At 40.3% G+C, this 26,338-nt stretch overlaps 1 protein-coding gene across 2 annotated transcripts in view; it reads left to right on the top strand.

The window, feature by feature from the left end:
• The first annotated feature begins 9,131 nt into the window (after positions 1-9,131).
• Positions 9,132-26,338, top strand: part of IL1RAPL1 (interleukin 1 receptor accessory protein like 1) — a 1,407,730-nt gene continuing 1,390,523 nt past the window's right edge. For both annotated transcript variants that reach the window (XM_055120124.1, XM_004612439.2), the window contains exon 1: positions 9,132-10,090. The gene's annotated coding sequence lies outside the window, so the exon portion shown is untranslated. The remainder of the gene's footprint in view (positions 10,091-26,338) is intronic.

Raw genomic sequence — 26,338 nt, forward strand, 5'->3', positions numbered from 1 at the left:
TGGCAAGGTTGTCACACTACATGCTTGATGTAAGTTATTATTAAGACACTTGCTTTGGTTTTGGATGGTGCCTTCTCAAATATTTATAACCCCATGTAAAATAACTAAGCATAGGAGTATTTATTGTGCCAACAAGTACTGGGCCAATAAAACGGCTATCAACAAAATCTTGATCAATGCATTTTGCACATTTGAGGTGCAGAATGAAAGAGAGCAAATAGAAGCCTTTTTTCCCTCTTGCTGTTCCTTGCCATTTTACGTTTTCATGACGAACAATGAAAGTTTTACTCACACAGCACTCAAGCCTATTGCTTCGAGTTGGGTTGCTCTTGCAGTGCATTCCAAATTTTTGTTAAGCCACCACAAATTCTTCTGTTTACAGCTTGCCATGTCAAAAATAGGAAGCCATAATGTAATGTACAAACCAAACACCAAAATTAAATTAAGGGAAAGAGCACAGATAAAATGTCTCCAACAGTGCCTGGCACATAATAGGTAATGAAGAAATGCTAGCTGTTGTCATTTCACAAAAGAACTGAACAAAGCTTCACATGATAGTGAAAAGTCAAAGACAAAATTATCTGAATTAGCCTTTTCTATGTGAAGTTATGTTGAATTGTTTCAAAGAGAGAAGCCCATTTAGTTCCTGAAAACACCTTTCTAAAATAAACACTCCCTGCCTTCTCAGATCTGTTTTGCAAGAAGACACTCATACTTTGATATCATCAAATATTTGACTTTCCCAAATAACTGTAACATTTTATTATCTCTGTCATTATGGTTAATAACATGTCATTGACGTGGCAGTGAGTGTTTTTCTTCTGGCTTCATTTTTATTGTGCTGTATCAGGAAGAAAACCCAGGGTCTGGCACAAGTAAGGTGAGTGTTTTACTGCTGAGTTACAACCCTGAGCCCTTTCTTTCTTTGTGGTTGAAAACATACTTCTGGGTTTGTTTGGGGTTTTCTTAGCTTTCTATTGAAATAGGAAATATTACAAAATACACACAACATAGGCAGGCAGCTTAATGATTTTTCACAGTATGAAAACACCCAACTAACCAACATCAGGATTTTAAAAAGTCAGAAATTACCAGCTCCTTCAAAGTTTCCCTGATGCATCTTCGTAGCCTCCACTTTCACCACAGGTAGCTATTACCCTGATGTTTTGCAGCCTAGATTATACTAGTTTTTATCCTTTGTATAAATACAGTCTTACAGGATGTGCTATTTTGTGTCTGGCCTCTCCTGTTCTGCATTATGCTTAAAACATTCAAATATTGTTCTGAGTAGCAGTAGGTTGTTAGTTTTCCTGCAGAATAATACGCTACAGTGTAGATTTATTCAACTGCTCCTGAGCATCTGGGTCATTTCCAGTTGGGGACTTTTTTGATTAAAGCTGCTATGAATTTTCTAATGCGTAGTTTTTAGTGAACATCTATAAGTACTTCTGTTGGAGATATCCCTCGGAATGGAATTGATGGCACCCTAGGTCATACATGCGTAGCTTTAGAAACACTGCTGAAAAGTTTTGATGGGTTACAGCAATTTTTCTTTTCTCTATGAGTTAAGTATTAGCCCCAATGGCTCCAATTTGTTCTCCACATTTTCTGTTGTCCATTATTTCAATGTAAATGTCCTGATGAATGTAGCATGATAAGTGCGTTGTTCTAGAGGGCAGGGGATGTGTCTCACTGATAAAGTGCTTGTCTTGCCTGCAGGAGCCTTGGGTTCCAGCATCCAAATCGAAGAAACAAAACCGGAAACAAAAACCAAAGCTCCTGACCCCATTTACCAGGAATAGCCCCAAAACACTGCACAGCCACATATAGAACCCAAAAATTGGTAAATAAATTTATATCACGGTATGTCTAACGAAGGCACTTACCTTTTGCTCCATTAATTTTCCATCTTGTTATCCTCTTTTGCAAACTTTGTAAAACAGACTTTCTCAAATGGCAAGTAAATGTTTCAATTACTATAGCTGGTTAGAAGGACCAAACTGATCTACCTAATTAGCTTGCACTGAACATAGTTGGACTGCTCCTGAAATGATCTATTAATAATGCCTATGAGCTATAGTCAGAGACAGGGGCTAGTCTTAAGTGAATATTCCATAGTTAATTTGAGAGAGAGACAGTGACAGAGAGACCAAGAGACAGAGACAGAGGAGACAGAGACAGAGGGAGAGTATAAGCAAGCTAACTTGGTTTAATGTCTAGTTTCCTTCAGCAAGGCATACTACTGTAACCAAAAAAAGGCATAAACAGAAATAAAGTCTTGTCTCCTTGTGACATTCTCTGATTGGGAAAGAAAATTAAAAAAAGATGAAGGGACTGAAATGAGAGGCTAGGGAGATGGCTACAAGAGCTGGGGCATATTCTCTGAACCCAGAGTTCAATCCCTCATATTTTCTGGTTCCAAGCACTACCAGTAATGAACCCGGGTGCTACCAGGTTTGCTCCCCACCCATATTTGAAGTGAAGCAAGCATTCTTCTCTCCAACCCATACTATGTTCTAGGTATTCTGCTAACCCTGCATGCTAGAATATTCCCAGAAGAAGGTTATTCTATTAACTTCATTTCCAACTGCAGGATGTAGAGATTCAGAGAAGGCAAGAGTTTTCGCAAGACTATATCGTCATAGGTCAGAAATGAAACCCAATCTTATTATACCAGATATCTCTATTATGTCCTCAATTTATCCTCTTAAAGAAAAGGCTGACAGGCAATATGGCTGAGTCATGCCAGAAGAGACTCCTACCACTTCCTAGCTTTGTGTGCTTAAATAACTATGTCATTCGGCCGAATAAGACTCAATTTCCTGACTAAAATAAAGAGATTATTCAAGGTTATTGCGACAGACCCCTTCAAAAACTGATTCTATGATTTTAAACACTTTTGATTTCGACTACAAGGACCAATGACATTTCCTTCTAGGTAGAAGAAAATTGTTTTACTTAGATGTTACTCTTTATTCTTGGTCTTCACTCGTTTTGTGAGTTTTCCTTTGTTCAGCCTTAGAGGTCACTGAAATAACATCATCTCTGTTCAGTCTTCTCAATTTCTTTTTGCGTGAATTCAAATCTCCCATACAGAGCTCATCACATGGTTTATCACATGCTTCTGTGTCTCTTTTCACTGTAGATTTGAACTGCATAAGGGCAGGAGTTGTGCCTTATGCCTTTCTAGAGCCTCAAGACTCAGTTCTGATTCTCACACACTAATGGACCAGTGATAGACCAATGGGCAAATGAACGAATTATCTACTTGTCGTGACAAGGTTCACTGTTTGAAACCTAAAGCTTGGAGCCCTCTGATGATTTCCTTCTCCTCTCTATCTCAAGCCTCCCATATGCCAAGCAAAGATGTGATTGCAAAAATCTTCCCTTTGGCCTGAGTCCACAGGGAAGCTCAATAGTATCAATCATGACTCTGAGATTTTCCGAACTACAATCCAAAAAGCTAGAGAGTCAGAAGTCTAGTCATTAGGTCACGTGGAAGGGGTTGTACATTCCAGGCATTCCACTTGCAGGCAAGTGAGACAGCACCTGCCTCCTGCTACAAAGTGCCAAGAAGGAAGAGATGCCCTGTGCGTGCAGAGTTCGCTCCCGAGGGGGCTGAACTTTGACAGTGCCCACCACACAGACTTTTCTTTCACTTACTTGATTTCCATTTGAAATTTTATATAAATCGAGTACATTTCAGGGACACTAATATTTAAATCCACATTTTCTGCTCGGAAACATTAGCCCTCGCTGCTCTCTTGCTTAACCAAACCATTTTATATGCCTTAATTACCACGAAGAGCCCTGAATCATTTCAGTGGATGAGGTCTTTCGCTTAGAGATAGCAATACCATTTCATTTAATTTCCCAAACCTTTTCATTCTGCTTTCCCTCTCCCAATTCAAATCATTCCATGTAGAAAAAGTTATTGTCATTTCCCCCGGCTTCAACCATTATACCTGAAATTCAGTTTTGGTCTGTGGTCAATTTCAAGTAGCGTATCCTTAGATATTCGGAAGCCTGGCAGAGAAAGGAAAAGTCACTAGTGGTCTGTTTCCATTTCCATAGAACCATATGCAGCGATCAGAAATTCACCAAGAAATAGGTCTTTTAACGCTTGAGTTCTGGTCTGATTTCAATAAGATGTAAGCTTTAGAAGAGCAGGAGAAAAAAAAAAACTAGATGTAGCTACACTAATATCCTGAGAACACCCAACAGTGCTTGCACACAGTGGGTTTTCAGTGCACCTTTTCTGAAACAATTACAATTTTAGCCACCTGAAGTCTTGTTCTGGGGTTTTATTTGAACTAGTTGTCAGCATGGGATGACTTCTGCATTCTCTCCTGGAAGTGGGTGAATTTCCATGGTGAGCAATTCCTCTATATACAGTTTGCAAATCATTTTGGGAACCTTCCAAATGAAAGGCACTGTATAAATATACCCTCCCACCAGCAGCCAGCCGGCTTTCCACCGGGATGCATTTGCATCACTTATGTACATAGTGTTTCATTTGGGGCATTGCTTTTATTTTTATGACCATAAAAGAAATATTCACAGTATGAACAATAATGTAAACTGCATTCAAGAAGATATATATTTGTATATTTTTGTGATTCAAAACTTGGAAATCTGAAAGAAAAGCGGGCATGGCATTTTTCTTTCCTGTTGCTGTGCGCTTTTGCTTAGCATTCTTTATTATTTCTGAACTTTGTGGTGGAATTTTGCTGAAATGCTCAAGTCGGTACATCATTTGAGATTGGTTGGTGTTGGGTTCAAATGAATGTTGCTGGCAAAAGACCTGAAAATGAAGGGTGTTTGGTTTTGCATTTATTCATGTCTGCAATAATAGTTTGCTTTAGCACTACCGTTTTATGGATGGAGGCCTCTTTAAGAAGAGAAAAAGAAGAGTAAGCAACCTCAAGTGTAAAATAGTTTCTAAGGAACTTAGCATGACAATGGGGACTTTTACATATGGAAGAGACTTTGAGGAGATATATTTTAGTTTTTATACCAAAAGGTGGGGCTGAGTCCATAGAACATTGCTGGGGAGCTAGCCCTTGAATTTATATCATCCAGAAAATGTTTAATGAACTTGGAATCAATTGCCAACAGAGTTAAATCAGAACCTCTATAAATTATGTATTTACCTTCACAGCAGCATCTGCATACAAAAGATGGACTGAATTATAACTTCTTAATTTATATATTTCCATGATCTATTATTTAAAATGGAATGTGATATGCCATTCCAGACATATTTTCCACAGCGGGAAAATAACAAATTTCTTTATCGAACCTTAAAGGATTTTATTAAAATAAGAAGTTATGCTGAATCTTCAGGGCCTTTTATTTTAAAAAGAGAAACTTCTAAAAAAGAGAGATGAAATAAGATGCCTCCTCACTTCATGGAGAAATTAGGTGAAATGTGGAAAATCAAATATAGGTTATCAATAGTTAAAGGTGGACTCAAAAACTTGTTCATTTTCTCTGTTCACAATTTTCCTTCAGAAATACAAAATCTGATATTTGTTCCCTTTTATAGACTAGAGCGATAACACAGCGGGTTAGGGCATTTGCCTTGTATGTGACCGACCTGGGTTCAATTCCTCTGTCCCTCTCAGAGACCCCAGCAAACTATTGAGAGTATCCTGCCCACATGGCAGAGCCTAGCAAGCTCCCCGTGGCATATTCCATATGCCAAAAACAGTAACAATAAGTCTTACAATGGAGATGTTACTGGTGCCCGCTGGAGCAAAATGAGGAACAGTGCTATAGTGCTCCAGTTCTACAGTGCTTACTGTTAAAACAACAAAAGTAATATTTTCAATCTTAGCCGAAAGTTTAGTAACTTAGGAAATCGCTGGCTTGGGTTCTTATGTAGCATATAGAGTGGTTGTTGTTGTCGTCTCCATCCCCTCATGCAGAATATTATTCTAGCTCAACTGTAATTTGATACAGCGATACCAACTTTGTTTCACGAAAATTAATTCCTTATTTAAAATGGTGTAGCATTTTTCTTTTTTATTGTTAGAAAACAAAATTGTAGTTTCTTCACTTTAGAGAAGCTAGAAGTGAAGAATTGATCTGCAGCCAGTTTTTACTACAAACCCCATAATGCTTTGGATTATAGCCTACAATCCCCATGTTGCTGCACCGCACTTACTGTTAACCATCCCATCACTGGGAAAGCAAAAAAATAGAGCGTTTGGGAGCTATGTAATAACATGCAAGGTATCTGTTTGAAGAGTAAGTTCTTCACAGCTGCTCTATCTTGAGATTTGTCTGCCTTTTTATTTAGTACCAAGAGTAAGGACAGGTACACTAATTTTGCATCCTGACTACTATCGTTTGTTCTCCAACAAGTTGCCAAGGTAGAATCTTCCATCACTGCCTTGTGTACCTTATTTTTGCCCCCCTTTGGGGGGAGGAGGTCAGTTTGACTTCATTTTTAACATCACAATACATTGTTTAATGCCTTAAACATCTGCAAATGAGAATTTGGTGAAGTAATTAAAACCCTTAATTAGATGCACCTTGCAGCTGCTGTGAGTCTTAATTGGCAATAATGCAGCTACATTTTGTTCTGACACATATCTTCAGAAGAGTTAGAGAGAGAACTGAAGGAAGGCACAAGGAAAATGTTCCCACACAGTTCAAGACAGTTCGCACAAAGAGGATCCCATGGCAACAAACAGCAAGGCCCACAGTTGGCTCCGTAAGATCCAGGAATAGACAGTGCTTCACCTCGGATTCAAACAAATACTTCCTTTCCTGGGTCTGGAGAGAAAGCATTTTTAATGCATCTCTTGCCACAGTTTGGAAATGATCAAATACCTTCCCCTCACCCCTTTAGTCTTTAACACACTCTTCAAAGCTTCTGGATTTTCTCTGCAGCCCACGTCAAGATAGTAATTTGAAGTCCTACCATGTGTGTAGAGTAATATAGTATGTGGCCGCAGCCTTGCTAACAGAAGACTTGCATTTTTTCTCTACCGCATGAAGTTAAGGTGTAGCTTGGTGACAGCTTTGTTGCAAGCAGCTACTCGACAATGGAACTGAGGCCATGAGAAATTACAGTGACTCCCTTTGCTAACTGTTGGACACTCAGGGAACCAAACCAGAGCCGTTGCTGGAATTTGAGTCTGTAGCCCAGGACTTTTACTTCTCAGCTTTGCTTTAGGCAATTAAATTTGTGGACCCTTTCAGTCCACTTGAGGTCTAGATCTTCTTTAGAGTTCGAGGGCAAAAGGAGTTGAAAATATAGATTATTCGCTCCAAGGGCAGCATACATTTTCCCTTCCTCTCTGATCTTCAATTATCTCCAGACTAGGGCATGTGGGGAAGGAGCAGAGAACAAAGAGAAGGGCTGGCACACAGGAGGTTAATCGGGTCACGTTTCCTCCTGGGAAAAAAGGTATAAACCCTCCATGCTGGTTGAAACCCTATTTTCCCTCCACTTGGATGGGAAAGTTCAGTATACAGCTCGTTCCTTTAAAATCCACATCTACTTCCTTTTCCCGTCTCTCTCATTCAGTCTCTCCTATGCCCAGAGTTCAGCTAGCATTGGTTTAACTCACATGTTACCAAATATTTGCTGTTTCTTTTCATCTGCAATTGTGTTTCCCCCCTCCCAAGTTAAAGGAAGACAGAATTCCCTAGGACCAAAGCTGCAATGCCTCTCCATGGCTTTTATCGTTGCTTTGTTCTGTTAAACCTTACATTTTGCATGACAAACATTACATTGTGAGTACTTCCTAGGGCCTGGCAGGTTAGGGTGGTCTAGAATGGGGGGTGGGGGGTGGTGGAGGGGTTACCGGAGTGCCTGGGAAAGGTTAAAAAGTGGGCAGGGAAAGGATGGCGATTGGGAAAGTCATTGACACTCTCGTGCCCGCTGTGGGAAGCCTGTGGTTGCAATGTAAACAGGAACACTTCCCTAGAGTCTGGCTACTCCAAGTGTGCTCGGTAGATGGGCAGCAGCATTATGGCTCACGGACCGACTAATTACACATGCAGAAAGGCTTCGCTCCAGACTCACGGAATCAAAATTTGCATGTTAACAAAACCCCGCAGGTGATTCTGCGTACATTCGAGTTTTGAGAAGAACAGACTCGTGCCAGGTAGTTAGAACGGGGTAAGGAGCGAAAATTGTATCTGCCAATTACTGTGTTAGTAAATATTCCAAATTTGCAATGCAATACCGCGAATTCTTGTCTTCTCCCATACCCTAATTTATCTGACCACTTTGTCTCCTTTTTCCTCTCCCCACTCCGTCTCACAATCCTGCGGCGAACTGTATTATAGTATGCACGGCGGGAGGGGCTTCTTCCAACTCCTCCTCTCTACGCCCAGCGTTCCTCTCCACCCACCGCCTCAATCCCCGCAGCCTTCCAGCGAGCCTCACTTTCTTCGGGAAAGACTTTTGCTCCTCCCGAAAAGGAAAGAGCTGCTGGAGGGGTACAGCTCCAAGGGCTCCCAGTTTACATACCAATACAGACTCCGGCACTTTGCAAAACTGCCCTTTAGAAGCAATTATCACCTTGCCGTGGGAGACTTGGCGGAAGCTCCCTCCATCACTTTAGAAATCCTGCTTAAAACGGGGTGTGTGTGTGCGTGTGTGTGTGTGTGAGCGAGCGAGCGAGCGAGCGAGAGAGCGAGAGAGAGAGAGAGGCAGAGAGAGAGGAAGAGAGAGAGGAAGAGAGAGGAGAGAGACAGACAGACAGACACACACGCACACACACAGAGAGAGAGAGAGAGAGAGAGAGAGAGAGAAAGAGAGAGAGAGAGAATGCGAAAATGAGATCGCGCGCAATGACAAATCTTCTCTAAAGAGAAGAACTGAAAAGGAGGTTATATGAACATGACAGTTTGAGGATCGCTCTCTGTAGCTTTCTGCTTCCTAGAGAAATGGAACCGTAATTCGAAAGTGGCTTAACGCAAGACTAGGTAAGCGTGCAGCGCAGATCTACTTTTGCCTGGAGGGTAGATGCCCCTGATTTGAAGCCTCTCACAGTCCTTCCCCAAAGATTCCCAGGCTACTCTCCTTTCTCTTCTGTCTTCGGAAAACTAAAACTCGCAAAGCGGTGGCGTTCTGTGGATTGGCTAGTACTAAAATATCCATTGGGTGGCAGTAACACTATCCTCTTTATGACTTGCAGCAAACCAGAGAATGCATTCAATCAAATGAACCGATCTTGTAGAAACACTGGAATCATTTATGCATTGCAGTTTCTCTTTCTTGTTTTCGCTCCTTCTTCCCTGGGATATTTCGAGTGGATTGTGGCTATTAATCAAGGTCTCCTGCTATTCGTGATTTGCTTGTCATCTTCGCTCAGGATTAGCATCATTCAAGGCACACGCAAAGCTGCCTTTTTTCCCTCACTCTTTTTTGAAAAATCATTTTTTGGGGGCTGCCGAAGAGAGCTAGGACCCAGGAGACACCTTCCCAAACAGCAGGGGTTGTGTGCTTTCACATAGCAGTACTGTACAAGGAAAACCCCGTCGGATCTGTTATTGCGGGATACTTGTGAAATATACATAGGATTCTTTCTTATGGCTGCATCCCGCATCTGGAAATTTTACTTCGGGACCAAGAAGATCTGAAAGGCTACACGTATAAAGAAGATTGCAAGGAAGACTCAGAATCTTGTCATAGAGCTAACAGACTTCCTCACTTATCGGCCTTTTTCCTTCCTTCTTTTTATTAAATTTTTTTCTTCCCTCCTTTTTTTGCTCTCTCCTCTCTCAGGCTCTCTTTTTCGATTTGCCTCTTCTTCTTTTTTCCCCCCTAGTCTTCTTCTTTATTTCTCCCCTGCTCTGCACCTGGATTGTATCTTCACCAAACAATCGGGCACTTTGAGAACTAACTGGAGGCAGTCTTGTAGGGGAGAGCTGTATGGAATTATCTGCTTTTATGGTGAACTTGGCATTTGTGAATGGGTATCTTGTTCATGATACTAATTGCTAGCAAAACCAAGAAAAAGAACATAGGAGTAAAACGTGGATTTTTCTGAATACGCATTGTGATGACCAGCAATTACCTTACCGAGTGATATCCAGAGAAGAAAAATTTGGAAGACTGTTGTGGGTAAGGTCATTTTCTATATATGCAAACCCGTCAGTGGCATGAGCAAACTTGGGCGTTTGTAATGGGAATGGGTGACTTGGATCAGTGCTGCATCGCATTGATGGCTGTGATGTGGCCGTTATTGGCACTGAATGGAATAACTGCAGTTGGGTGTGTTGGTGTGTGTGCTCTGCATGTGTGTGTATGTGGGTCTGTATTCTGAGTGTAGTTGAAAATAAATCAAGGCATTGTTTTCCTCCCCCCCCCATTTTTTTTTAATATGGAAGAGTGTCTTGAATTAATTCTGGGTAGACACTCTTTTGTTTGGATGCAATATTTGTGGCTCCTGTGTCCTGGAAGGGGTAGCAGCAGTAAAAGGAACACTTGCCGAAGAACGCTGCTTTAAATGAAACGAGCTACTCTATGCATTAAAAGAAATATGTTTTCAACTCAGTGCAGCATTCTGCTGCATTTCACAGCCGCAATGGGACCAGGGACATCCCACTTGTCAAGTTCTTAAACTTTAAGGTGTTAATCATTGTTAATTGTTCTCTAGGTTGTGGTTATTGTAGATTATTAAGTGCCTTGGGCTACTTTTTTATCCACTGGATTGGCGTTTAGAGTGAAGGAGGGTGAGGGGGGGGCAGGAGAAAAGCTAAATATGATCACCAAAATAGAGAATTGTACAGCACTGGTTTAAGTATCACCATAATGTTTTCTTTCTCAATTGGCCGATAATATATTTATTTCCCCTAAATCCTAAATAACTGAAGCTGTGACCCACGTGCAGAGGAGTGGAAGGTCTGGAAGCAGAGACCATCCTTTTATTGCAATGCCGCCAGCTTTGGAAATGCAGGCAATTACACACTTCCCTTACCCCTAAGTTAAAGATGTGTTCCATCTGCTGCATCTATCTCACCCTTTCCGTAAAAAGTTGGGGGCAAGAGCAAGAAGGATGCTTAAGAATATTTTGCCTGGGAAAAGGGATTTAAAAAAAATCAATGTTGATGACGCGGTTCAGTGCACTGTACTGCAATGCTAAAGTCCCATAATCAGTAGCTCTGATGAGCGAATGGAGCATTTACATGTGTTATAAATCTTACCTGGTAGATTGATCTGAAGGATGGGGAGAAGAGATGTGGATATGTAGGAAGATGGATGGAAGTCGTGCATAATCGGTGATTATGTAACTTCATTACATCAGCGAGCCTCAGTCAACGATAGTGAGATGAAATGATTGTATAGGGGGAGACTCCATCACCCTGTTAACTTTTGAAGGCTCTCACAGCTAACCAAGGAGGAGGAGGGTAGATAAAGATTAGCTCCCAGGGTCCTGTATGCCCTGCTCTCTGGAGCGAATTCAGCATGAGTTTTCTCATAGCGAGTTTCCGAGGGACAGCAGATCAGAGAAGCTTGGGGGTTGGACGGGAACAATTTTAGCCACACCCGCGGAGAGTCAAAAGGAGTCCGCAATGTTTCACAAGTGCCCCATTGAGTAAACGGGCTGATGGTTCAAGCCAAGGTCACAGTTCTGTACCCTGATTGAAATACGTGACCCCAACTGGGCAGAAAGTTAAATCCATTGAAAGGAAGACTGAAGGGAATGACTATTCAGGGGTCCTTGCTCGCATTTTTTCCTGGTAGAGCGTTATGCAGATTTCCGCCTGGTGGTTCCCTGGTTAAAGTGATTGCTTCCACTGTGTGTCAGGGACGGGAGCTTTGGTACCTTAATCTTTGCCTTGAAAAGATATTTCTGGGCCATTTTAGCCCTCTGGGGAAAGAGAAGTAAAAACCTTCAAAGGCAATGATATCCTGTTAAGCTGAAAAATAAATGGCAATGGATTCATTATTAATACCAATCCCAGAAATAAAGAGCACTAATAACCAATCCCAGAAATAAAGAGCAATCCATTTCAAGTTTTTACTTACTGAATGGCTTAAAGGACATGTTGCAGCCGTCTGTGACTTTTACCGGGAGATGAGATAAATACACTAGACTCACTGTACAAAGGAGGGAATCCTGCAGAATAAAATACAATTCCCCTGATGTTTGGTTTGGAGTTCCTTTTAAAAAAAAGAGATGCACATCCCCTCCTTTTGGCCTCTTACTATTTTCGGGACTGATTTCCCCCTCCATATATTCCCTTAACTGAAACTCTGTGGAAATCCCTGTTGAATTAAAGCATTGTCTAGCCCTGCTATTTCCTAGTCTACTTCACATTTCTTTTACAAAGAAGACTAAATGGCTTTTCTGACACAGCCATGAGATGCTTCTTTCTGGGTTTACTTCCCGTGGAGTCAGACATAGGCTTTCAAACATGCACTAAGTAACTTTGAAAAGATTTGCCCCCCCCCTCACAAAACCTCAGTGAGAATGGTGGCTTGGTGGAATGAAATATTAAGCCCCAATATTTTAGAGGACTTCCTTATTTCTGGGGAATATGCCTAAACATTGATGTACGGTGCCAGTGGATTTGGAGGCTTGCTGTTCGTACTGTGTAGGAAATTGGATGTGAAGTTAACTCCTGATTCCTTCCTTCAGGGGTCAGGGTAACTCTACGGCTGCTTCTAGACTGTTGTCTCCAACTCTCTGCAGAAATAGATTATGCCAGGGTTTTTTTTTCAGTGTTCCTTATTTTAATATTTTATAAATGACTTCCTCAGTTGTTTTCTAGCCTAAGCCACATGCATGTCACCAAACAGGGGACCCTGTTAGAAGATTTACAAGTAGAGAAGGGGATGGGAAAAGTCTTTTATTAAAAAGGGGGAAAAAAGACTTGGACAGTAAAACATCCATACACATGTGATTGCTCTCCTTTTACTTGAAAACTGTCTACATTCACATTTGTGCTGACAGCTTCGATCATTTTAATGGCATTTTATAACCTGTTACTTTCTCTTGGAAGAGGATTATATAAGAACGACAGGTTATGACATTTCCCCCTAAGTATCCTACAAATCAATAATTAAAAGCTTTGCTTAGTGGGAAAACACTTAAATATGAGGGCATTGCCTGATTTTAAGCATACTATTTATTTCTTTATTTTCTTGCCGTTTTTCAGCCTACATGATGCCATCATCACATTAGAAAATGTTAGGACAAATAGAAGAAAGACCACTTATATGCTTGGAGAGTACTCATTTTATTTCTGGACCAGTTGCTTTGGCCAAGTCAGGAGATGTAGGTGATACGTAAACATGGCATTCCTACAGCTAGAAAAAAAATGTTTTAAGAATTCCAAATTTTGTTAGCTTTGCTATATGTGTGAACAAATAATTTCATTTTTGAAATGATAACCAGATCAAATGCTTCCCAGAACAACTGAACTTTTAGCATTATTTTAACAGTGCTTTTTCAAAGGCGTTTAGTCTGTTACCCACTAGTGTTTGTGGCATACTTTGTCTTACAACAGATATGATGTGTGGTGTTTGACAAATCTTGTGTTTTTATAAAGCAATTTGTGGCAACCAAAGCACCCAAGTGTTGATTAGTCAGATTTAAAAGTAGCAAGTTTTCTGGTAATGCTCAAGTTATGCAGCATAATTAGAATGGCACCATTTGTGCAGCTCCAGATAAGGCCCCGTCAGCATTTTTATTATTAAATTCCAATCCTATTTCCATTAGTTGTATCTGGAATCTCAAAGAGGAATCTGCTCACCACTCAAATCTCTGAGACATCCCAGGCACCATAGAATTCTGGGCTGAGTCAGAGGACCTGAGTTCCACTTCAGACTTGTCCTTATTGCCGTTTTTTGACTCTTGACCCTACATTTCGCTCCTCAAAATTCAGAATGATCATGGAAAGAAATACATTACTGCCCCATAGGGAAACAAAAAGGATGACGTGTGTCGAGTGCCTACCATCACAGTATTCCTCAGAAAATATGGAAGAATTAATGTTCCCCCAAATCTGATTTTGCTTCCCCCAAATCTGATTTTAACAATGCCTTTTTTTTTCTGCATGCCTTTTATTTCAAAACTCTATATAGTCAGTTTCTAGAACTAATCCTCATTAACTGGGAAATAATATTGTTTAGTGAATAATATCATCAAAAGAAAAGCTTTGTTTGCTAACTTTTGCTCATTTTTTCCCCAGCAGTAATCATATACGAATATAGGTCTCAAGTACTTTTAAAAATAGTTGTCGTTGAATGGCATTCAGGGAACGGTTACTATGGCACTGTGTGTGTCCTGGAGCAGGGCTTGTGTGTGTGTATGCATGCGTGCATGTGTGTGTGTGTGTGTGTGTGTGTGTGTGTGTGTGTGTTGGAGTAGGGAGAGTAGGGGTTAAACCAATTTTTAAAATGTTCCTGAGTAGTTAGCTTTTTCTCTCTTTGGTACAGAGTAGAGAAACAAATGTTCACAAACTTGATGCTAACACTAAAATTGATCAATGAGGTATTCTCATCTATCATTTTATCAACAAATGCACAATTAGTATGAATGCTAAGGGCGACGGAGGATGGAGGACGTAAGGATATAAAGATAATTGTTTGATTTGAATTTGCTAGTTGCAATAATTGCTAATGTTCTTTAGGGGGAGGCAATCCCCCGTGTGTGTCACTACTAACTTTGCAGTTCTTTAATGTTCTTCTATTTGAACCTTAATTATAATTTGATATGCACATATATGATAAGGGCACAGTGAGCAACCGGACCTTTTTGTAGGTTTTTAAGTAATTGGATAATCATGTGCAAAACCAAGTTTTGTTTATTGTGGTTCAGCTAGAATCAGAGAGTGAAACATTAACCCTTTTCATGAAAGTAAATATACATCTGAACGTAAAGAACTTTCCTGCTCTAGAACAGCCTCCTCTTTCTACCTTGGAAAGGTTTTTTAACCTCAAGCCTCCCCAAATCTTTTTGTTTCTGATGAATTTGATCATGCATTCGACTTCAGTGATGCCTGCATATAGAAGGATTTTCTTACTTATATTGAAAAATGTATATTTCTCATGCTTCATAAAATGCTTTCGATTCTTGCAAGCAGATTTATGAAGGAATATTATGGGAATGTAGACAGGCTTGTTTGTTTGACAAATTCTGCTAATCACCTTACAGATATGCTTTTAATTTTCACCCAGAGAATGCCACCCTGGAGTATCTTCCACCGTGATAACATTCCATTACAGGCCAAGCACAGGGCACAGTGGACTTCCCCTTGGTGATTACCCTGACCATTGGCTTACAAGGAAAGAGCCTTCATTGACATGATTTTTTGGCTCCCGGTTTAAAGACAATATTCAGGTTCCACAGCTCTAAAACTCTTCTGGCTTTAAAGAAAGGATGACTTACTGGCCTGGTGTTGCTTTCCTATCACACAATCTGAAATTGCTGAGCAGTGAACTGTGGAGAAAGCAGAGGGAGAAAGCAAAGCACTTTAATATTTTTCTTTTGAAAATTTGCCTCTTCCTGTTCTGTTACATTAAAAGTAGTATTTTTTGTGACAAGCTACTCGGGGGCTGGGGGGGTGTTACAATTCATATACAGGAAATATAATGAATGACATTAGGCGAGTTATTTGGGTCATATAAGGGCTCCATGTTTAAGATCATGTGTTTTAGAGTAAAATTATATTGTATGTTATATTAATTCCTTAGCCAGGAAATAGTACATGGAGTTTGGATTCCTCAAAAAGTGAAATGGATTGAATTGTGATCATATAATTATAGATGCACTCTTTCAATATGTTTATAGATGATGTAGCTTATACTTTATGTGACTATAATTACAATAAATCACTGTATACCCGTAAAATTATTCATAGTGGTTTATTTTATCATGGCCTGAACAAAGTGAGCTAATTGATATGTTCTTACCCTATAAATGTTTATGTGTAATACAACTATGGCTTAGTATCACAATCTTTATCACTTTCTGGTACAAAGTTCTCTTCTTTAATGAAAATAATTGGAAAACCACTTAATCATAATTTTATATTTACTATCAGTTGGTTGAGAGAATGCATAATAATAAAAGTAAGTTACTGTGAATATAATAGTTCTTTGGAAATGAATTTAATTCTATATAGTCACAATAAATCAACTTAGTAGCTTTGAAAAACATTATATAGAAATATAGGGGTGTACTATATACTGTTTTGAGTCCCCTTAGGGTAAATTCTGCAGCTCTTACAAACAAAAGACCAAAATATATGAAGCCAAAATACTTGTATTGCACATGTCCCTGAAGTATGTCAATCATTACTACAAAATGAAAGTAAGGGCATATGGTTGTGGTATGTGGATCAAAAGCATTGGATATTGGGATTGATATACTTGAAGTATCTAGTTTCCTAAAGAGTATACATTTAAACTTCAACACAGGAAAATTAGCCTTCCGATCTTAGCATTCAATTAAAATATACAGTATGACTTTACATTATCTCATATTATAAAATAATTGCCATTTGAAAGATAAAATAGAGCATGGATTTTATTTAGTCAGAATGAAAAGAATTTACTACGACTGTCTCAAGCTAAGGATTAGGGATGTGGTGCTAGTTGGTCAAGCACAAGTCTTTTCATGTGTGAGGCTCTGGGTTCAAACCTCACATCACATGTCGGCCTTCCACGCCTCAACACTACAGAAAGTTGTCCTACCTCCTGAAAATTGTAGCCAGAGCTTTGATGGTGGCCTCATAAAATGTTGTGAAATTATACACAGTGTGGGAGTAAAGGGAGTAAAATTTTGTCAACAAGGAAATTTTGAATGGGAGAAATGAAGTCAAATTTCTTAGTGGAGATACAAGTAGAGGGAAGTGTAGAGATAGAGATCTAGATTTCATAAAGGTATTTAACATATGAGTGACCATGAGCATGCTAAAGAGAAAAGTATGCAAATAAACCTCTCCCTTTCATATTAGAATAATGATATTTGGAGGAAAATATGTCATTAATTCTCCTGACCCCGGCCCCGACTCAGACTTTCCTGACAAGTGACTTCCAAAGACTTCACTACTCTTCTTTTTAGATGATATAGTGGAGAGGCGGTTATATAGAATATATTTTTAATCCATTCATATCTTGCAGCGCCTTCCCATATTACTGGGTAAGCAGCTGTCTTACAATACCTTTTTTGAAGAAATGATACTTGCTATGAACACTTTGATGTTCCCAGCTTCACTGCCAACTTTATTTCAGAAGAAACACAGCCAGGGGAGCTAAACACAGCAGCAAAGAAAGGAAAGCTGAGAGACTTAGAATGGTATCAGGCTTTTTGTGTAAACAAAGCTTCATGTGGCCAAGGGAGAAAATTTGAATGTAACAAATGAATTTTGTGGCTCTCGGTGCTTGGCTTTTGAATACCCCTGTTAAAGTCCCTAATTGTTCTCACCATGACAGAACTCCTGAATGGCACTCAAGAGGCTCCTAGCTCCACAGTGTGCAGAGTAAATGCATTCAAGGGGTCTCTAGGGGTTTTGGACTCTGCTGCTTTCCCTTGTTGGGGTGTTCCTCCAGGGCCCATAATAACAGTCACAGAGCAAGCAGTTCCTGTCAGTGGTGTGCTCACTGCAATGAGTAAACGGTTTTGCTTAGCTCCAGGAGGCCAGTTTCCATCAGTTTTGTTATTTCTAGGGCACAAATTCTGCATGGTGCCTAGTAGGTCATCAGATTATCATTGCTATATGAACACATGTTTAAGCATTTGGCATCAGCAGATGAGTTTTCAGGCTCCATTCTCCTACACCCATGCTGCATTGCCAACGAAAACCAGAACTGCTGTTTAGGAAAGCAAAATGGAAAACTGAGTCAAGAGGAAAAGAAGAGGAATATTAGTTAGCAACCTATGAAAAGATTGAGGGAAAAAATGGCTGAAATTTCCTTCCCCGTTTCCTTTCTTCCTTCTTCCTTCCCTCCAACCTCAGGCATCTGAGTCTGCAGTGTACAAAAAGCTACACGAGGTCCTGTAAGGGAAGTAGAGATGAAGGATGTCATATGTGTAGTACCCAAAAATAGGCAGTAAGAAGTGGGAGTGCTGAATAAAATCTAGAATAGTTCATTATGTGTTTTATTTAATTGAGGTGTCTAGTGTGGTCTAGACTTTGCAGAGGGACAGAGCCCATACACACGGAGGCATTAGAATATGTCACCTTACTAACACAGATGAGGTTTACCTTAAACTTTGAAGTAGTCACATTGGTGTGGGGGGAAAAAAAGCTAATAATCCCAACAGAGGGGAGATTGGGAATAAAGGTATTGTGAGCAGGAGTAAGTGGATTTTGCTTAGGGAAGTGTCAGTAATCTACTTTGCCTTGAGTATGAGGTGTATGATGCAAAGTATGTAAGATGATGAGGCTCAAATTATCATCATAAGAAAACAAATAATTAATCTATATGTGGGTTAATGGCAACTAGGGTGATTGTGGTGGTCATTCCACAAGATCTGTAAATATGGAATGATTATTTTTTACAAAAATAACAGAGGCTGTAATTCTCAGTTTCTAAACTTGGTAGGTAGGAACCAATGGAATGGGTTTTCCTGACTATAAGGAACATGGAACATTTTTTTTAATCTATTCAATTACATGGTATATAAAGAAGAACAAATTAAGAGTGCTTCCAGCATACCTATGATTCCCAGTTTTGTGAATTTTCCAAAGGATTCCAATTCTACCTATATTCCCACTTTCTTCATGTTGAATCCCTGGTCCCAAAAAGCCATCACTGACCATTTTCATTTCCTTTTGTCTTCCCCTTTCTAAGAGGAAACTACTTTTACTGGTCCAGATAACTAAAAGGCCTGAGTTGAAAATGAACTAATTTGGGGACGAACAATAGAAAGCAACTTTCTGTAGTGGGAAATATCTATTTCTATTATCTTTGTTTATGTTATTAATTGATTTGGGCACCATACTTGGTTGTCCTCTGGGCTTTCTCCTAGCTCTGTCCTCAGGGATGATTCCTATTGGGGGCTGGGGGACCATAGATGGTGCTGGAGATCAAACCCAGGTCATTTCCATGCAAGGCTAGCACTCTTAACTGCTGTAGTGTCCCTTGATGTTTGGTAGAATTGAAAAAATTGCCACTCACCCTAGCAAAAATTCTGTGGTTTTAGTTTAATTCTTCAATGAAAATGTTTCACGTTTCTTTCTTTACTATTAAGGTAATAGCAAAGTGAAATTGACAATTCAACTGGGAGGAAGGGAAAATTGGTAAGGGCAATTGGGAAGCAAAATAAAGAAGAGTGTTTTATTTAATGTAATGGTAAGGTGGAAATAAAGCCAAAGTGAATTTAAGGTAAGATCATATGGAAAAAGAGATTGCTTTATTATCGAAGGTATAGTCAATGATTTGATAATAGAATTTATTCCTAGCAAGGGTGAAGTCATATAACTAATAATAATTATAACAAGTTTGAATTGTAGGTGGAAGTCAGACTGTCAGCCTCCTAAAACAACAACAACAACAACAAAACTTTCCTTTTAACCTTTTAAAAATTCTTTTCCTTATCAGTTTTTCCCTACAGTTTTATTGCACTGTAGCACTGTAGAATTGTCATCCAGTTGTTCATCGATTTGCTTGAGCGGGCACCAGTAACATCTCCATTGTGAGACATGTTGTTACTGTCTTTGGCATATCGAATATGCCATGGGTAGCTTGCCAGGCTCTGCCGTGCAGGTGGGATACTCTCAGTAGTTTGCTGGGATCTCTGAGAGGGACAGAGGAATCCAACCTGAGTTGGCTGCATGTAAGGCAAATGCCCTACCTGTTGTGTTATCGCTCCAGTCCACAGTTTTATTAAAAAGGAAAAAAAAAGCCAAGCCAGTAGGGATTGCTTTTTCATATTGAAAGTTCTGGGAAATTTGGAAATGGTCAAACACTGAAGATAAAATGAAAGGATCCAGTTTACTTAGTCACAAACTGTTAGGTACATGGTCATTTTATAAGCAAAATGAGCAAGTAGCACTGTCTAGTAGCTGTTAAAACTCGGTCTCTTAGCCCTGAGATTTCAGAGTAAATTAGATGGAGCGTAGGAATTTGTACTTTAAAACACTCTTAAGAGGGTCAGAAAGATGCTAATACACAGCAGTTCAGACTCCTGCCTTTAACGTGGCTCACTTCAGTTCAACCCTTGGCACCTTGGGTCTCTTCAGCACCGCTGGGTGTGGTCCTGGAGGCCCCCAGGTGACCTGCATAACCCCATATCACTAGACTTGAGCAGCAGCTCACCCACCAGCACTTTGGGAGGCCCCCAATTCAATAAAAGATAAAAAACAAAACTATTTTTGGGTCAGTGTGAAAACCAAGGTGTTTCCGTGAGGGTTCAGTGTCTGTTAGCATTGCTTCCCATTGCCATATTCCTTTTCTGGTGAAACTCAAATGATTTCTCCATATTCTCTGATGTTTCTTACTGGGCTGGAGTGATTATACAGTGAGCAGGGCATTTGCCTTTCATAAGGCTGACCCAGGTTTGATTCCCAGAATCCCGTATGATCCCCAGAGCACCATTAGGAATAATTCCTGAGTGCAGAGCCAGGAGTAATGCCTGAGCACCACTGGGTGGGACCCAAAACTTCAAAACAAACAAACAAACAAACAAAAAAACCACAGTGTCCTACCAACTTGGCTTCAACTTTAAGTGTGAAATCCCTACCACAATGCCATGGACTGAGACCATCTTCAACTAAAATTCTGGGGGTGTCACAATTCAGCTGCCGATTTACAGCTTATGATGGATCTTGAGTACCACTGTCCTTGGATTCTAGTCACTGAGCAGACGCGCTCCTTTTTAGATGCTTTTTGTTGACTTGTTTGGGGGTTACTCCTGGCTCTGTGCTCTGCCTTCTAGAGGGACTCATGGGACCGTATGTGTAACAAGGGATCAAACCACCAGGATCCATCACATGCAAGGTAAGGGTCTTATTCCCAGTACCCTTAATCTCTGGCCCCCTGATATGCATTTTAGTGGATGAACTCTTTCATGTGAGTGAATGAGAAATTCCCCATGGAGGTCTGGTTTATTGTAAGAATTGTGCTTAGCATGGTGCTAACAAGCTTAAAGACATTTACTGTAGATACTTTCAGGCTAATATGGAAGACAGATTTATTCTGTTAGGGTCTGTGGAAACAGAAGTTTGAGACCCCTCTGAGGCAGAAGCAGACACTGATTGTCGCCCTTAGTCAATGCTAGAGGTCCTTTACGTGTCTGGCTTTGTTTCTATCTCAAACAGTCATGGCTGGGGCTGTGGTCTGCCCTGTGGGACAGGGGAGGTGAGGGTGAGGAAGTATAACCTTGAGCAAGTCCTTAGCTTCTGGAAGATGCTAAGGGAAATTGCCAAGCGAAGGGCTTAGGTGGAAGGCACAGCAGCTGTAGGATGGGTTTTTAAACTATGAAGAAGGGAATGGAAGAGATTTGGAGACTCTTACAAGGACATTTTATCTTGTACTTCCTGAGGCTTGCTGTAGTAATGCCGTACAGAAGACTTAGAAAAGACTATTAAGATTTCAGTATTTGTTAAAAAGGGTAAATGCACTAAATATAAGGCCATGCTTTCTGTAATTAAGTTTCAGAGAATATGATTTTCTGAGGACTATAGTGAAATCCATGTTATAAGTACTCCTGTCATAAGTCACCAGACGGACCATAATTAATGAGTACCTCCTGTTTGCCCTAGACTTCCATAGGGAGAGAGGGAAGAGCTGAAAATCTAGTACTGAGGTGTATGCAGAGAACTGAAAGAGGACACAAGACCTTCAGTGGTTTCACTGCATGATTCCCAGGTTAACGGAAGAAATTGATGGGGCTTAAGAGAAGGGCCAGGAAATGGAGCAGAGTAGTGCTGGGCCAAGTTCTCTGCCAGCCAATGAAAAGGCAGATGCTTGGGCTGTATGGGGAAAAGGCAACTGAGGGATTCTGAACAGACAGCAAGGAGGGATGAACTGAGTGGCAGCGGAGTGTCTGGAAAGTAGCCTTCCTGATGCAGAACAGACATACCGAAACAAGTTTTTTTTGGGGGGTCTCTCCCAGTTCTGCACTGAGGAATTACCCCCGACGGTGCTCAGGGGACCCTATGGAATGCTGGAAATTGAACCCGGGTCGGCTGCGTGCAAGGCAAAAGCCCTACCTTGCTATTGCTCAAGCCCCCTAAACAAGTGTTTTTTTTCTTTTCTTTTTGGGTTACCCCCGGCGATGCTCAGGGGTTACTCCTGGCTTTTGCACTCAGGAATTACTCCTGCCGCTGCTCAGGGGACCATATAGGATGCTGGGAATCGAACCCGGTTGGCCACGTGCAAGGCAAAAGCCCTACCCGCTGTGCTATTGCTCCAGCCCAATAAGTGTTGTTTTTAAAAGTTACCTTCAGCTGGTGAAGCAGGGCCAGGGAGATGGTACCACAAGGTGGGTAAGTAATTTTCCTTGCACACTGATAAACCACATTCAATCTCCGGGCACCCAGTATGGTCTCCTGAGCACTGCCAATAGTGATCTCTGAGCATAGAGCCAGGAGTATTCCCTGAGTACCACTAGGTATGACCCTCAAACCAAAAGAACAGGAAAACAATAAACTAAAATGAAAAAGCAGCATTATTTTAATTGAGTCACCATGAAACACACAGTTACAAAGCTGCTCATGATCGGGTTGCAGTCATGCAATGTTCCAACACCCACCTCTTCACCAGTGTACATTTCCAACCACCAGTGTTCCCAGTTTTCCTCCCGCCACCCCACGCCCCACCAGCCTGCCTCAATGGCAGGCATTTTTCTTCTCTCTGCCTCTGTCCCCACCCCCTCTCTCTGTCTCTGTCTCTGTATGTTTGTCTCTGTGTGTGTCTCTCTCTCTTTCTCCCTTTGGGCATTATGGCTTACAGTACATGTACTGAGAGTTTATGATGTTTGTTCCCTTACCTATTTTCAGCATACAGTTCTCATCCAGAGTGCTCATTTCCAACTATCATGAAAAAGCAGCATTTTTGTTTCCTCCGTTTCCACATTCAATTCCACCCTCCATCTTCTCATTGTTTTTGATGCTGTTACTGTCATTGTTGTTGTTGTTGTTGTTGTGGCAATTGCCAGAACTGCACTTCTGCCTGCCTAAAGTGCTCACATATTTTTAACCTGCGGTTACTTGCCTGGGGTTGCATGTGTGGTTGCGATGCTTCCACATTTGTCCACAGCACAGCGCTTAGTGAGGTTTACATTCCATGTTCACCAGAAGTCCACACTTCCTGTCATAGTATTTGGGCATCTTCATTGGCTGTGGTGTTTGCCAGGGGCCCTGCCCTTTTCATGATGCAGCACTGGAATTGTCCATGGTGCTAGAGATCTCAGAGAGCAGAGTTGCCAGGATTGCACTTGGTTCCTAGGAGCCACTGGAGACTTGAACGCATGACCGAATGCTTGCAAAGCACGTACTTAATGCAGTGCCAGCTCTTCCTCCCGGCCTTGGAGGAAACACTTTCATTAACAAGAGTCAATTTGTGATTTGGACTGGGAGGGAGTCATTTTGAGAATGAGGAATTTGAGATCATAGAAATAATATATTGTAGAGTTCAATTTTTACTGAATGGGAGAATCATCTAGCACTCTTCACCTTTATATTTTGTAAAAATGTTCATCTCTTTCCTGAATGTGAGAACATAAAAAAAACATTTTTTGTTGTTTTGGGGCCGCACCTAGTGTTGTTCGGGTCTTTCTCCTGGCTCTGTGCTCAGGGATTGCTTCTGGCGGACTTAGGGGGCTATGTAGGATGCTGGAGATTGAGCCCAGGTCCGGTGTGTGCAAGGAAAGCATATTGCCTGCTGTAGTAGCTCTGTGATCCATAAAAGAATTCCTACATCTCACTTAAGTGGTAATAATACCTTCCAGTTTTAGTTTTGAGAAAGATAATCAGATTGAGTATACTGAGATGAATTTTAGTGGCTATGTCTAAGTGAAGAATCATTCATTAAATAATAGGAATTTTGAAACAGAAAGAACTGTCTTCTTACTATATATATTTGTTAAATATATACATATACATATATTCTCTCTACAATTGAAGTTATTATTCATCAACAGATGTTCACAACAATAAACGACCACTTTAACAATTTCCCCCTTACTTGGCTGACATTTGACTAGCTGGTTAGCTCAATTCAGTTCAACAAATGTTTCCGGATTAATATACATTCCTGATGCTAAATGCAAGCTCTAGTATAGAATGCGTAAATCACTCCTTGCTAAAGCAATTATAGATGTATTCCACTATGTAATTTAAAAGATAGATCTTAAAAAAGAGAAAAAGTAGTTCTCACACCACCTGTTCCCCACTAAAACATTCCTTCTCTGGTCCTTACATGTCTTCTGTAATTTCAAAAATGGTATTGGGGAAGGTGGGCCATATCTGTTGGTGCTCAGGGCTCATTCTGGCTGTATGCTTAGTGATTAGTCCTTGCTGTGTTAGGTATCGGACCAGGATTGGTGACATGCTAGGAAAATACATTAACCCCTCTACTATCACTCTAGCCTTAGTTTATGGTCATTTTTAAAGACCAAGGATTCAATGAAAATGACGTTCCTTTTCCATGTCAGTTACTCCTGATGTGCTCATGGATGTGTGTGCACTTTCTTGCAAATGCATCTTGGTAAGCTTATAAGGTGATTTCAACACCTACATGTACTCACTATATATCTATCCATACAATAAAATCTCAAGGCTCCAGGCTTATAAGCTGCTCTATTTTGGCTGTCTGCATCATGCTATTTGTGCACAGCACTGTTTTCTTTTATCTCATAGACTTGAGTCAATTGATTTTAGCTTCGCCAAACAGAATGTCACATTCCTTAAAGTAGGTAAGTCATGTTATTTTAAATTCCCTACTCAAGAGCTATGTAGGTGGTATGGGAGATCAGTGACGCCTATTGGAACAGGCTGTGCATCAGAGGTTATTTAAACCTCATCTATATTTGTAAGTATATAAAAAAAAGAATTACTATTTCCTGTTTTCAGGGTTAAAATTAGCTTTAATTGCTTGAGATTGTAATCAAAGGTGAGGGTTATTGCTCTAAGTATCATCTTTGGATTCTCCCAATTTCATGAACTCAAAGATTCAAATCTTATGAGATGTAAACTCATCCTTTATTACTTTGGAAACTCCTGCTAGCCCGATCTTATTAGTTTTATTGTTAGTTTTATTGTTATTACAGTTCTGATTATAAAAGTATGAAAAGAGTACATATGATAAAGTCTCATCGTGTGAGTTCAGTACGACTTTGGAATCTGATGAGTATTAAGAAAATTGAGACTGTAGTTTTTATAATTTCACTGGACTCATTAACAGGACCTAGTTGTTCTAATTGAGAGTTCACCACTCTCATAAAAGAATTGTAACACCCAAAGTGGGTGAATTCATATATACATAAATTTACTTTTGAGATTCTCAAAAGGTAACTGGAAATTATTTAATGTCAAAGGACATATTTTTCTCAGGAAATTTAATTGTAAAATCTGATCAAATTTTATACAGGAACTAATCAAGGATGGGAACTAATCAAGCATAAGGCAAGATATGTGATGTGTAGAGTTCTATGACCCACAAAATTGACCATTGTTAAAAAATAAGCTCAACACAAGAACTATATGGTCCTGAACATGATGTAGGGTCTATGAATTTTGCTTGTCATATGGAGTTTGCCAATGAAAAGAGTCTGCTTACAGTTTAATCAAGTTGACTTCTCTCGATGCTCAAGTGCAAGTGCTAAAACATTCATTTCAGAATACGAAGTCTTCTCCATTCTTGCGAGAACTATTTTCCTAAGAACATTATTTACACCAAAGTCACCGCTAAGCATGACTTTTAAAATTAACCGTCTTAAAATTTTACCTCTGATTGTCCTCCTGACTTAAATGTTAAGGTTGAGGGAGTAAAACCTGTCTGGTTAACCTTAGAGCTTTGATGCGTTGGAGAGTGTCTGGGCCATGGGAAGACTCAAACATCAAAGAAAGGAAGGGGGGACAGGAAGATGGGAGAAGAGGAAAGAAGGGTCTCCCAATGTATACTGGCCTCAGCAAGATGATATGGGAAAGAGGACTTTGATGAAATAATATAAACATCCCAACTTGCTAAATAGATGGCTTTCGCTCACGAGGCAATGTTATCTTTATGGTAAGGTCAGTACATACTCCATCCTACAGGTCAGAACACAGGCCCATCGATGCTCTGAACTGCCAAGTCACTTGATTAAACACCAAAGGAAATGCCAAGCTGAAAGCTTAGCACCTTCATGCACCTCAGTAAGGTAGAAAACAACATTTTAGCAGCATTAATCTGGCAATGATTTTTAAGGTG

The sequence above is a fragment of the Sorex araneus genome, chromosome X (assembly GCF_027595985.1).
Source record: "Sorex araneus isolate mSorAra2 chromosome X, mSorAra2.pri, whole genome shotgun sequence".
NCBI lineage: Eukaryota > Metazoa > Chordata > Mammalia > Eulipotyphla > Soricidae > Sorex > Sorex araneus.